The following is a 14,919-nucleotide window of genomic DNA, read 5'->3' on the forward strand; positions in this document are numbered from 1 at the left end:
ACAAAAGTCTCATGGTACAAAAAGCTTTCTTAACTCAGTAATTGGTTAACTAGTACTTGTATGTTTGCCACATGCAAGATACCATGCTAGGCTCAGGGGCATATGAAAAATTTAGGACATAGCTCCTACCCCTGCCCTGTTAGGTTTTTATGCTCCAGTTGGGGAAATAAAACATCCATATAAGAAAAAACACTTTGATTTAATATAACATTTTGTGGCAGAAAAACCATAGCACTGGGAGAGCAAAGACCTGGGTTTTAGGCTGGTCTCTGCTACAACTTAGGAGTATGCTCATATTAGAGTCACATTCTCTCCAGTTCTTGGGTTTCTATTATAAAAATGTAAGAGTTAACTTCATCTCTGTATTTACTTCCAGACCTAAAATACCATGAATAATTTGGATTTAGGAAGACATATTGGGACTCTAACAACCTGACTCATAATCACTTAAGCAAACAAGGAATTTATTGGCTCACATAATTGGAAAAAATAGTTAGCTTTGGGCATAGCAGGATCTAGCTACTCTAAATATATCACCAGAATCCATGTTCCATCTCTACTTCTTAGTTCTGCTTTCTCCCTTTTCAAAGGGATCCCCCTTCTCAAGGGCAAGATGGCTGCTGGTGATTCCACATTTTCATCCTCACAATTCCAAAACTAGTGAAAAGAAAATGAGAGCTTTCCTTTCCTCCAAATCCAAATATACATCCTGATCTGAATCTCTGGTGGCAATTGGGACTCATACTTTCTCTGAACTGGCCACCATAGCTCGGGGGACATAGTGAGGACTGGATTTCCATGCAGCAGCCCCTTTCCAAAGGCTCCTTCCTGTGGGCTTTGTCCTGGGAGCTTTGCTTCAGTGCCGGTTGGTGGACAGGGCTCCACTGTCCGTCCCTTGTGAAGATGAACCACCACTTTTGGCCTACACTACAGGGTTTCAGATCCCTGCCTTCATTCATTAACACATGTATCATTTGCTACATTCAGAGTGTTATAACTCAGTGCTGAGCACCACGGGGCAAAAGAAAGGAAGGTCAAAAATAGGGTGCTTGCCCTCCAAGAGCATAATGTTTCTTTGTAGGGAATAAGATATTAAAAAGAACAGTTGTCAGCCAGGATATAATTGATGTATGAAATGGCTACTGTAAACTATATTATGGACTATTATAGACGAATACAGACTATGATAGGCTATTCTGTAACTAGAATGTTATGGAAGTTGGGGAAGAAGAAATGGTGGCCCAAAAGAATGAGGGAGGCTTCATGAGGGCCTGGGCCTTACTCTGGCAAGAATTGGAAGGGTGGTTAGGGGAAGGGCGTGGAGGGGTTGGCATTGGAAGTGGTGAATGCCTTTAGGGAAAGAGCGGGGAGAATATACTGTGTTGAGGAGTGAGAGCGAGCTGAGGGGACTTGGAAAGTTAACTTAGATGGTATGGGAACGCCTGCTCTTGAATAGCGGCAAAGCCATGAAGAGAACCCAGGGTTTCAAGCGGGAGTAGCTGGCATTCGGCGCTGGCATCTTCAGCTATGGGGCAGTCTAGGAAGGAGCTACTCTAGGAGGAAATGTGGATGCTGAGGTGCCAGACCGCCTGCAAAGGGAAGAGTTTAAGGGGCAGGAGGAGGAAGAGGTGCCGGGCTTTGCTGAGAAGTCAGGGATGGAGCTGTCTGGGGATCCATCCACACAGAGGGAAGGTAGAGTCTTGAGATGTGTGCAGAAAAAGACCATGAAAGAAGTCAAAAGGTTCATCAGAGAAAGTGATAAAACACACACGAGATACAACAAACGAGTATGTAGTATCCCTGGACGCAGACTGCCTCCCCCAGGTCAGCCCTCACCCTGTTTCCCTGCTTACACCTTCTTACCCCAGGACAGGACCTCCTATGGACAGTGACTTCCTCCTCCTCCTCTTCACCTCCGTCCCTCTGAGTCTGGTATGGCACTGGTCCCATGGGAATCATGGCAGCTGACTTACAACATGTCTTTGTTGAGTGAGTGGCCAAGAGCAATGAATTCTTTAGAAAGCTGCCTGTCGTAGGGGACATTTTGTGGTGACCATCTCCAAGGGATATAATAATTGCTTGAGCAGGAATTTAGTTCATGTGACTTTTCCATAAATAAATAATCTGGCTGGAAAGTGTGTGTGTGTGTGTGTGTGTGTGTGTGTGTGTGTCTATGTGTATGTACACAGGTTTTTCTCACTTTCAGTCAATTTGGGGTAGGAAAGCTGAGATTCACATCCAAAGATGAACAAGGATGTGCATGTGACTGATCCTGCAATTCTTAAATTGTTTCCCATTACCATTCTTTTAAGGGAGATTCATTAGCACATTTCGATCCACGATTTACTTATATATTGCGTATTTAATGTGCCAGGTGCTCTGCTGGACACTGGGGATTGGTGGTGACAGGATGAGCTTGGGCCCTGGTGGAACTTACCTTCTATTGGAGAAACATAAACAAGTCCACAAAGACACAAACAACAGAGTGACAGGTTGCCAGGAGTGTGGTGCTGTGATGGGAATAAGCGGGGTGATAGGAAGGTGAGCAAGTGGGGAGGCCAGTGGTGATGGGGCAGGAAGGGGCAGTCTGCATGAGGAGGGGACCTAGACGAAGCATTTGAAGAACTAGGGGAGGCAGTTTAGGGAGAGAAAGGAGGCCCCCAGGTAGAAAGGCTTTAGTACATTTGAATGGTAGAAAAGATGGCGGCTGGAGAGTGGGGGAGAGTGGGATGCTGGTGGGGGCGGGAGGGTGGAAGCAGATCCAGCTAAGCCTTGTAGGCTATTGGGGGGGGGGTGGGATTCGGAGGACATTTGTAGAGAACTGTAAAATCACTAAGGAGTTTTAGATGACAGCATGGCAGGATCTGAGTTAATGTTTCAAAGATCACTCTACCCGTGTGGCCTCTGATGGACTTGAGGGGACAGAGCGGAAGAAAAGAAACAGGTTAAGGGTCTTTCACAGTGGAGTAGGTGAGAGGGGCAGGTGGCTTGGATGTAGGTGTGGGGTTGAGAGATTTGGAAGTAGGGCCAAGAGGACTTGTTGGTGGGTCGACTTGTGGATGGAGTGTAAAGGAGAATCAGGGGTGCCTCTTTCAGATTTGAGGCTCAAACTCTTGGGTGGAGGCGGTGCCAATCACTGAAGTAGCGGGAAGAGATCTGGGAGCAGGGGGAGCAGGACTTTTGGCTTGGATCTTTTTAGTGTGAGATGTTTATTAGCCACCCACATGGAGATATCAGACCAGCAGTTAGGAATGTAGGCATGATGCCTGGGTTAGAGACATATTTGGAGTCATGAGCACACATGTAAGTCGTGAGCCAGGTGGAGATTCCTGAGAGAGAGCATGAGGATAGAGAAGGGAAGTGCAGAGAAGGAAGGAGAAGAAGAGAGAAGGCCCAAGACTGAGTCTGAGGTGTGCCAACGCTTACCTTCTGGGCAGAGAAAGGGAGGGGAGACAGCAAAGGAGACAGAAGGAACAGGGAGTAAGAGCAGAGCAAAGTCAGAAGAATGTGATGTCTAGAAAGGCAAGAGGGTATTTCAAGAAGGAAAGTAGTTAACTATGCTGACTGCACCTGAGAGAAATATGAAGCAAACAAAGTGTCTAAAATATACTTTATTTGTACAAATTAACCTTACAGGTTTTCAGGAATATACATATCACATAAACAGAAGCAATCTTTTCTCAGTTTTATTTTTTAATGACTAATTAATAATAAATAAATTCTTTAAAAAATAAATAATAAATTCTTACTTAATTAAATTTTTAAGGATTAGTAAATTTAATTTGATTTGTGTAAAGAGATTTGATTCCAGAGTTGGCCTGGTTGGGTTGAGGTAAAGCAGGTAGTTGCTCACAAGGTCACTCCAGGGACACCGAGGTCTCCTTGGCTACCTTACCCACAAGGCACTGGGCGCTGTCTTGCTTCTCTGTAATTGATGACTGATGACTGGAAAGTCCTTTTGTCTTCCTGGGCTTCCAAATTTTTGATAGCTGTAGAGCGAGGGGGTTAGACCAGTACCTTGTAAAGTCCCCTCCATCTTAAGACTACTTTGATTCCGAGATTCCAGGTAGGACCATTTATTTAGTCCTTTCTTACATCAAATGAACGAACCTCAATAAAAACTGTTTTGTGGCTGTTCCAAAAATTTGTGTGCAAAAGAGTATTCTTATTTCTGACTTTTCATTTCATGATTCTGAGCAAGGGCCGTGTCAGTAACAAGATGCAAGACCCGCATTTTCAGACCCCTGTTACTTTTATGACGTCCTGAAGCCTGTTCCATGTTAGAAATCAAATTTCACTTTATAAGGGCACACAATACTAAGTTACCTAAGATAAGCGTTCTTTGCCTTCCACACCTCTCCCCTCGCCCCCATTTTGGCTCTATTTTGCTGGCTGACTTCAAGACCTGAACTTTTTATAAAGAAGGTACATATTGAAAGTGATTTGTTCTGAGGCCGTTTACTCTCTCAAGGACCACAACATATGTGGGCTCCTCTCAGGAGCTTTATAAGCTTTACTTGATGATATACACGTGGCAAAAGGTAGACTACTTCAGTTCCATAAAAAATCGTTTTTTTAGCCTGCATTTCAGATCTCCTGAATATTCCTGAACTATCTTTAAATAAAGGCTGTAGAAAATTGCGATGTGAGCCATGCATAACAATAATGGATAAATAATTAATAGAATAGGAAGCTAATAACTCACCTGCTGATCAATAGACCATAGAAAACGTCATTGCCAAATGGTGAAGTGATAAAGGTTATACATCACTTTTTAATGGATAACTAAGGCTTCCGAACCCTTCCTGAGAGTCAAGACTACTTTTAGAGATAGAATTCTCAAAGTAACAAGGGAGTCAAGCATTAGGAGGAATTTAATTAGTAATTAGGCACAGAGACTTATTTTATTTACCATAATTTAGTTTTTAAAATTCCTTTTCATTCTACTCATATTTATCAGCCCCCTGAGAAGAGCAAGTTGAAATTTTGCATTTCACTTCTGGGGTACACGTTAAGTGTTTAGAAAACATGAAATCTTTTAAGTTACCAGTGAGTGAAGATATCTAGCTGGGTGTCATATACCCAAAAGATGTTTAATAGCTAGCTGAGGAAACAAACACACAGACAAAATAATTATCTGCTAAGTAGATGCACAAAATGAACAGTGGTAAGAATTGAAAAAAACACTTTTTCCCCCCTCTAGCAAATATAAAAATCCCATATGGGTTTTTTTCTAATCTTTTTCTATATAATAATATTCTTTTGTCCTTAAGTCAGTGTCATCTGGGAAATTCTGGGGGTTGGAGGGAGCCCTACTGAGGCAAGTATTTAAAACTAATTACTACAATAAAGACTATTAAAAAGATTTTTATTTTTCTGAAAACATACACAAAAACCTTGTAGAAAAATCAACTGCATTGTATAGGCATGTGGACATCACTCAACGTTGACAATAGTGAAACCCCAGTTGCCTAATTATAGATATTGTGCACGCTGCAGATTTTTTTAATTTGGTAGAATTTTGTCTACAGCAAGCAACCAAGGTGAGATTGTACCGTACTACCTGAAGAGAATCTAGGCGCTTGAGAGGCCCGCAGGGACTGCAATGGAGAGGAAGACCAGAAGTCAGCACACCTTGGGTTGGAAAGTTCTGATTATTTTGATATGTCAGCGGGACTGGGCTAAGGGATGCCCAGATGGCTAGCAAAACATTATTTCTGGGTGTGTCTTGGGAGGGTGTTTCCAGAAGAGGTGAGCATTTGATTCATTAGACTTGAGGAAAGATCTGCCCTCATTGATGTGAGCGTAGAATAGGAAGGGAAAAGGAAGGGCCAATTTCTGCTCTCTCTTCCTGGGCTGGGATGTCCGTCTTCTCCTGCCCTTGAACAGGGGTGCTCCCACTTCTCAGGCCTTTGGATTTGGACTGAATTATACCACTGGCTTTCTTGGGTCTCCAGCTTGTAGAGGGAAGATTGTGGGACATCTTGGCCACCTGTGTGAGCCAATTAATACACTAGATCAATCAGTCAATCAATAACTCTATTAGTCAGTGATATGTATATCGTCTATGAGTTCCATTTTCTGGGAGAACTCTGACTAAGATGTAAAGTTTTTGATAAAGCTACAATAACTGAGTTGAATCATCGTTTTGATATTTAAAGTTATCATCAGCCACTCCTATGTTTCATTCCACCGCACAGCACTAGATGTTTTATAAATGTCTGCTGAACCAAAGCAAACTCGCCTCCCTCCCTACTAGGTGCTGAGCACTGTGCAAATGCTAAAGATAAAGGTGATGAAGATGTTACTGGTGTCACTGAGTGCACAATTGTGGAAGAGACATGTAAGCATCATTTTATACGTGAGGGAAGTACTCTGTGGAGGCTGTCCTGCTGTGAGGTTTATGTGTACCTGGACACTCAATCTTTTTCTTTTTGGGGGTGATACAGAGTTTATGGATTTCGATTTTTCTCTTTACAACAGAGATCACATCTACATAGTATTCTGCTAGTCTACATGGCTACCTTAAACCTAGAAGTCTAAACCTAGAAGGGTTTAGACTTATTATGAACGGGCTCAATCATACAGAAACATATACACACTCACACTAATTTTCTTAAAACAGTAGTGCATGCATTCTATTCTTACTATAAAGCCAACTTTGATTAAAAACCACTACTTTCAAAGATTGGCCTGATTTTTGAAGGTGAACCAAGATACACACTGTATGATTCTAAAATCTATTTTAGCTTTTGTACGGTTGTTATCTTACTGGACTATAGTGTATGTTTTTTAAAAGGACACTGATGAGGGGCACCGTCTGGTGTTAACTTTAACCATACCTAGTTTCCTCCTTCTCCCCCCGGAAAACTTTGGCCAAGAGTTCTCCATCATAAAGACTGAAAGGACCCAGTGATACTCCAGCACCATGGAGGTAAGAGAAGCAGGCCCCAGCCCTCCTTTGATTCTCCCACCTATGCTACCTGTAAGTGGTTCCAAAACTAGAACATAGACCGCCACCCTTAAAATCTTAGGGGACGTGGAGAGTCAGCTAGAATAGGGGAAAAGAAAGTCAGAGGTGGGTGGGGAAGTAGGTGGGCACATGAAGAGCCACCTGCTCTGTCCAACACCTGTGTATGTGTGCTTTAACTGAATGAACTCAGGAGGCCACCAACAGCAGTGGACCTGCTCAATTCACCTTTCAAATCAGAACAACAAGACTAAAAAGCTCAGGCGTGCGTTTTCTTTTTTTTTTTTTTGAATGCTGGGTTTTTTTATTTTTTTATTGTTATGTTAATCCCCATACATTACATCATTAGTTTTAGATGTAGTGTTCCATGATTCATTGTTTGTGCATAACACCCAGTGCTCCATGCAGAACGTGCCCTCTTTAATACCCATCACCAGGCTAACCCATCCTCCCTCTAGGACCCCTCTAGGACCCTCAGTTTGTTTTTCAGAGTCCATCGTCTCTCATGGTTCGTCTCCCCCTCCGATTTCCCCCCTTCATTCTTCCCCTCCTGCTATCTTCTTCTTTTTTTCTTTCTTAACATATATTGCATTATTTGTTTCAGAGGTACAGATCTGAGATTCTACAGTCTTGCACAATTCACAGCGCTTACCAGAGCACATACCCTCCCCAGTGTCCATCACCCAGCCACCCCATCCCTCCCACCCCACCCCCCACTCCAGCAACCCTCAGTTTGTTTCCTGAGATTAAGAATTCCTCATATCAGTGAGGTCATATGATACCTGTCTTTCTCTGATTGACTTATTTCGCTCAGCATAATACCCTCCAGTTCTATCCACGTCGTTGCAAATGGCAAGATCTCATTCCTTTTGATGGCTGCATAATATTCCATTGTATCTATACACCACCTCTTCTTTATCCATTCACCTGTCGATGGACATCGTGGCTCTTTCCACAGTTTGGCTGTTGTGGACACTGCTGCTGTAAACATCGGGGTGCACGTACCGGCGTGCGTTTTGGACTATGCAGAGGTTCCACCGGTGATGAGGAGCTCCTAAGCAGGATCGCGACTCCTCGGGCACAATCGGATGCGTGCACACAGCACGCCCAGCGGCTGGATAGCTGCCGATGCCAGTGCCGCTCAGATAAGATGCACCAGGAATTCCTGTAGCTTCTTTACAACTAGGGCCTCGTATCCCTCGGCAGAGAGGTCAGAGGGCTGGGCCAGACTGCCAGGACAGCTGCTGACGGTCCCTCTGCACAGCTAAGAGGGACACTCTGGTGTTTGGTTTCTTTGAACCAGTCTGAGTTGCTGTGAGCTCCACAACAGTGCCGCTGTCTCTGTACGTAATCCCCCGCCCGGCTAGCAGCGTCCGTGGCCTTCCCATTGCAGGTCTCCCACGCTGTCTGAATGCCGCCATCATCCTCATGTTCAACCTTTGCTCTGTAAATGTATCCCCAACCCATGACAACAACTTCTGTGACAAAAACCAAGAGCAGGATGATGACAAATGTGGCAAGTCCTCAGCGGCTTTCTGGGATTGTGGCACAGCTACCAATTAGCCCAATAAGGAAAAGCGGGGCTCCTACAGGGTGATCAGGACAGTGGGGATGAGAGTGTACGCATCTTCATCATAAATGATAAAGATGTGGGCTCCCACGTGGCATAAGATGCCGGCTGACCCCCAGAAGTCGAGGGGGGGGCAACACCAGCACGGACCTGGGGGAGGTGATGGCACACAGACCCATGGTGCCCGCAGCCTGCTGGGAAATGCACAGCCTGCGGGGTGCTCACTGCAGCACCCCTCCCCCAGGCCCTCGGGCAGCCCCAGCCCTGGCGAGCTCCAACACTCCTCCTTTGGGGGAGTCACTGTCTCATAGCTCTGATTTTGGCCAATGGGAGGCTGAAGACAGGCAGGAGCCAACAGATGCTTCACCCCTTTGCCCCCCAGTAACTGTTTTGAGGTGCAGTAGGTTCATACTGCCTCTTGAGAGGCATCACACAGGACTAAGCAACTGACTGTTTTCTTGAGAAGCTGTAGGCCGTTCAGGACCACAGTACTTTGTATTTGCTTTCGGGCCTTTCCTGCCTTACGTTGTTTCCCCTTCACTCTTAGTGTCCTGGGATTGTACCCCCAGTAGAGTGCTAGCATGTGCTTTATCCATCTGTTTGCTAGAGAATCGGGGCAAAGACACTGTCTTTGAAAGTTCTGGAATATTACCTCTTGGTGCTCTAGGGGACCTAATCTAAGGTGAATGAGTAAGGGAAGAAGGAAAGGGAGCGGAAATCAGGAAAGGCTTCCAGAAGGAGGTGACCCTTGAACAGATCTTAGAAGGAAAAGTAGGGGATCATCAGGCAAAGTGGGGTTCATAAAGGAAGATAAAACAACACAAGCAAAAGTACAGAGAAATGGAATTGTGTTTTATTCAGGGACTGGATTTTCTCCTTGGAAGGCTGGTAGAAAATCTAGAAGTTTTGAAGCCTTCCTATTATTGGTTACTTATTATTATTACTACTACTTAATAATGTTTAAAAGTAATCATTTTAAGTAATGTTATTAAGTAATATGTAATACCTAATAATACAATTATTAATCATCATTAAGTAATAATAATACTAATAAGAATGATATTATTATTTAATCTTATTAGCTACTTGAAGTCTTACTAATATTGCAGGGGTAGAGAGAAGCTACTTTCACTTCTCCCCCATTAAACCTTCCACTGAGGAGCCAGTAAGAGGTGAGAGTGTTTAGGAAGACCCTGGACTTGGCAGATGGCGGCCTGACAACTGAAGCTGACTCACAGGCATGTGCCCCTCAGTGTTGCCCCCCACCATGGGTTTTCATGTATTTTGAATGGGTTGCCCATCAGATTCACACAAAATTCTGAATTCCCATTTCTCTTGAAAAATCAGACCAGGTAGCACCGGGCTTGCATCCCACTGCGGACCTGTAGGTGCCCACTGATCCCACGCAGAGCAGTAGGTGCCCGTGTTAGGTGAGGCATGGGTGTTCAGGCTGGCACAGTCCCCACCACCCCCTGACTGGTTCCTGTGTCTTGTCAACATTACTTGTGTAGTTTCTCTAGCATCTGAGTTTGCAATTCTGGGCATTCCCGGGATACTGGGTCATCTTGAACCAACGAGACCATTTTTGCCCCCTTAGCCTCCTAGGGCTGGATGCGCCCATAGCCATGCGAGGGTATCTTGTTGAGACTGAGAACATGGACACACCGTGCCTGCTTCTTTTGGTCACCAGCTGTTGATCCAGACCCAGGCACGAGCAAGTCTGACTGTTAAAGCTGAAGGCACATGCTCAGGCCTTAACTGCAAAGGCCCCTGAGAAGGAGAATATTTGCCATGTATGGTTTCGCTGAAGGGAGGAGAGCCCTGCCTCTTAGTAAGATCCACAGATGTTTAGACATTCAGCAACCAAATGAATGAGACAATCTACTAGAAACGGGGCGGCCCTCTAATTGTGGTATGTCTACCAGCGGAGCTCCCCAGATGATCTTATGTGGAACACACACACAAAACTTTGCTTTGATAGCCTTGCATTATTTTATGTGTATTAGGACAATACAACGAAGACACAAAACCTGTGAATGACAGAAAAAGTTTATTATGTGAAGCATGACAATTTAGCAAAAAATCTCAAGAAAGTAGTAGTTTTGATGATACTTGGAAATAATAAGTTTATTATTTAAATGACCGAACTTTTGGAAATTGGTCTAGATAAATGCAAATTTTAAATTTCTCTTTGTGCCAAGTATTAATAGTAATAAGACAAAAATACATTTATTTAGGGGTGCCTGGGTGGCTCAGGCGGTGAAGCATCTGCCTTCAGCTCTCAGGTCATGATCTCGGGGGTCCTGGGATTGAGCCCCGCATCGGGCTCCCTGCTCAAGCCTGCTTCTCCCTCTCCCTCTGCCTGCCCCCACCCCCGGCTTGTGCTGTCTTTCTCTCTGTCAAATAAATAAGATCTTAAAAAAAATACATTTATTTAGTGCTGTGGGCCAGACCCTATTCTAAGCACTTTAAGTTTGTTTGTTTACTTAAATATCACATCAACTTTAGGAGATAGTTACTATTATTTTCCCCAATTTTATAGATGGAGACCCTAAGGCACAAATAGTTAAATAACCAGAGGTCACTCAGTAAATAGTCAAATGAGAATTTGAATACTCTCTCCCTGACAACTATAGCATTAGGGTGGATGTGGATTCCTGTACAGTGATTACACTGAAAATCTTCAGAACTGACTTGGGATTTACAATCTGAAATTTGGGGGTGAATGCTTTTAGAGTACTTGCTTTTGTGCCAAGTGGTTTGTCATCTAGGGGACAGTTCTCAACTTTGGCATCATTGATATTTTGGGCCACGTAATTCTTTCTGTGTGTGTGTGTGTGTGTGTGTGTGTGTGTGTGTGTGTGTGTGGTGGGGGATGTTCTATGCATTTTAGGACAGCATTCCTGGCCTCTACCCACTAGATCCCAGTAGCATTTTCTCCAGTTGTGACAACCAAAAATGTCTCCAGAAATTGCCAGATGTCCCCTGCGGACAAAGTTGCCCCTGGCTGAGAACTTCTGGTCTAGAGAATTCTGAAGTCTCTCAGTGAGGAGCCCAGAAATAATTATCCGCAGGAGGCAATGCGATGACTAAGCAGCCCTGGTATGTTCTCCTGCGTGTTCCTGCACAGTATCGTCATTTTTGTTAATAGCAGGTGTGTCTCGTTTCTCATATCAGAAATAAATACATGGTACCAGCTTATACCAGCTATCGTTTTTAACACCACGTGTGATAGACCTTTGTGTTTTACTTACAAAATGAGCAACTGGCTTCTTCTTTTTCTAGAATCCAGTGGCTGTATGCTTGGCAGGAAACTACAAGTGATCTCAATTTCTTTAAACATTTCTTTCCTTGACTTGGTGTTTGGAATTCTTTGAGGGGGCTTCTCTGTGAAAATAGGACAGATTATAAACTAGGTCCATTTGTTTATTCATATTTTATTGATTTACTTTTTGGGATTTTTTTGTGTACTTTTTTTGTTTATTAGTATTTTAAATACAAAGATCAATATTATGATCATGCTATATGAATATATCATAAAACATTGAAGAGCTAAAGAAGGACAGCTCTTTTCTCAAATGGGGCTTTCTGGTCATTAAACCACTGACAAAAGGGATTAGCAAGAGCATCACTCAATCCTTTTTATTTTAATGTGCTCTGGTCTCCATGATATCTTCCATATCATCCCTTGCCAGCCAAAACACCTTCCCCTCCAATCCCTTAGGATCTACTTAGGCAAAAACATTACCTCCTCTGTGATTGCCTCCAGAATCCTTAATCAGAAGAGCCACTTCCTTCCACTAGACCCTTTATCATCTTATCCTCATCATTGTATTCTCCTTTATGTTCCATCAAATTAAGTACCTGGATTCTCAACCCTATAAGATGGTAAATCATTTAAGGGAAAAGATCATGCTTTATTCATCTCTATCCCCAAATACTTAGTATAGTTCTTTGCACATAGAAAGCACTTAGCATATTTTTCTTAAAAGAATGTATCCTTTTGTTAAATTAGTATTTCTCTTGAATTGGAAATCAATATTTGGCAGTGAGACAAAATCAATTGCTAACTCTATTTCTGTTATTGGGCTGCAAGAATCAGGAGGGTGGTTAAGATCTGGGTGTGGCGTCTTCCCATCTCTTCCCCTTATTTACAGAGTGAGAGATTTTCTTTTGAGATTTTATTTAGTCCCAATTGTTACGTGCTCTGTGTTTCTTTCACATTTGGGAATTAATTGCAATCTTTCATGTTAATTTCATCGATCGGATCCATGAAGCAATCTTGCCCCCTTTCCTCTGTTAGCCTGGATCAGGGTTGTCTGCCTAAAAGAATCCCACAGGAACTTAATCCTTCAAAGGATTCTCATAGTTCCCTTTAGATCCAGGCCCTTAGTAGGTCATGGTTTGGGTCTTCTTAGTTATTCCACTTTCTCAGTGGCCCATGGAAACCTGCCATGCTTCTCCTCATGACAGGCCCTGCTGTCTGCTACCCAAGGATCTCAACATGTGGATATTAACACTGTCTTGGAAGGCAGATAGTGAGGGGCAATCCCTCCAGCTCAGTCTTGTTCCTTCTTATGTTCCATGTGCAGAAAATAAATCGTGGCTCACATTAAAGCTGGCAGCTGCTTCGGAGTTGAAAATGTTCATACATGACTATATGGACAAAGAAAATGTGGGGCTATTTGGTTTTCAAAGTTAGACTTAATCATCTTCATACCCTCACCCCACTGGGGTGGGAAGTGGGGCTTTAAGTCTACTAATAAAGATGCTCTTAATTCAACCTCTTCCTGATTAAATACAGTCATTTCACTGGGGGAATGGTTTCTATTCAGCAAATACTCTACCTTGAAGATTTCATCTTCTCCCTCTGTTTCTCCTCAAGATATGCCAGTGGGAACTAAAATAATCAGAAAACCTTTCTCAACCAAGCCTGGCTTTCAAGACTAGTATCTTGCTCAGACTCAAAAATCCTATTTTTTATTTCCAATGGTGATTGACTTTCTCTTTGCCTTTCTTTGTAATAATCCTTATCTGCTCAAAGGCAAATGGATGATGTTGGCTTTTTAATTAATTTTTCCTGGCTTTTGCTTTCCTGGGCCTACCTTTTACCAGGTTACATGGTTCAGTTGCCTTCCTATTTAAAAGAAAAAAAGAAAGAAAAAGAAAAAAAAATCACTACACATTAAGGCTATACAAAGTCTAAGAAGACATGTCACTAACCACATTTAACAAATTCTAAAAGAAAGAGAATTGCACATTTCTGCAAAGTGAGGGTACAAAGACCTGAGCTAAGAAATAGCTGATTTACATTGTTCTGGGATCAGTTGTAGTTGTAGCCAAGAAAGTATCCTGTCTCTCACTCAAATGTCATTAATAGAGATCATGAAGCAATCCCACTATACATGAATTTAATCCCTGATCATAGTTTACACTAGTATATAAACTCTTATTTCTTGTTAGACAATCAAGAGATTATGTGTTGCTAAAGGTGTAAAGTTTGGATGACATAATGTAGAAGGAAACAAAAAATATTTCGTTTCAGCCAAGTTCTAAACCACTGTGACAATACACCCAAAGAAGCTAAAAAGATCTGCAATGGACCAATGCCCCATGTGTAACATGAACTCAGATAATTTCCACTAGTCCAATAGTGTGTAATTCTTTATTTCTCTCAGGGCTCTCCCAACAGTTATCAAGGGGGTAGAGAAATGATTTCTTTGGTCTACATGAACGTGGAATAAATGTTTGTGTATTTCTTTACAAAAAAAGCCAGGGGTGCCTGGGTGGCTCGGTCGGTTAAGTGGCTAACTCTTGTTCCAGCTCAGGTCATGATCTCCGGGTCCTGGGATGGAGCCCCATGTCAGGCTCCACGCTCAGCGAGGAGTCTGCTTAAGATTCTCTCTCTCTCTCCCCCCCCCCCCCCCCCCCCCCCCCACACCCCCCCAAATAAATAAATAAATCTTAAAAAAAAAAAAGCCTGGGGCAGAGTGGAGGAATTATTTTGCATATGAAAAAAATTATTTTAGTTGGCCATGGAATTATTGTGTTGTAGAGTTAGAATGTACATTAGAAGTCATCTTTGTTCAATCTCCTCATTTTACAAATCCAGCAAATGCTTATTGAGTACCTGAGGCCTGACAAGGCCTGATAAGTGGTTACCAAACCTTGCTGTGTTTTGAATCACCTGGGTTCCAACTGAGGAATTCTGATGTAATTGATCGGGTGTGAGGTCTAGGCATTGGTAATCTTAAAAACTTCTCAGGTCATTCTCATGCTCCTAAGACTACTCTCTTCCCTCTGTTTTTTTTTTTTTTTTTTTTTAAGATTTTATTTATTTATTTGACAGAGAGAGGGGGTGAGAGCACAAGCAGGGGAA

At 42.9% G+C, this 14,919-nt stretch overlaps 1 pseudogene; it reads right to left on the bottom strand.

Moving 5' to 3' along the window:
- Positions 1-7,991: 7,991 nt before the first annotated feature.
- LOC116639302 lies at positions 7,992-8,719 on the bottom strand (annotated as a pseudogene).
- Positions 8,720-14,919: the final 6,200 nt, after the last annotated feature.

Source organism: Phoca vitulina, unplaced genomic scaffold (assembly GCF_004348235.1).
Source record: "Phoca vitulina isolate PV1807 unplaced genomic scaffold, GSC_HSeal_1.0 scaffold18, whole genome shotgun sequence".
Taxonomy (NCBI): domain Eukaryota; kingdom Metazoa; phylum Chordata; class Mammalia; order Carnivora; family Phocidae; genus Phoca; species Phoca vitulina.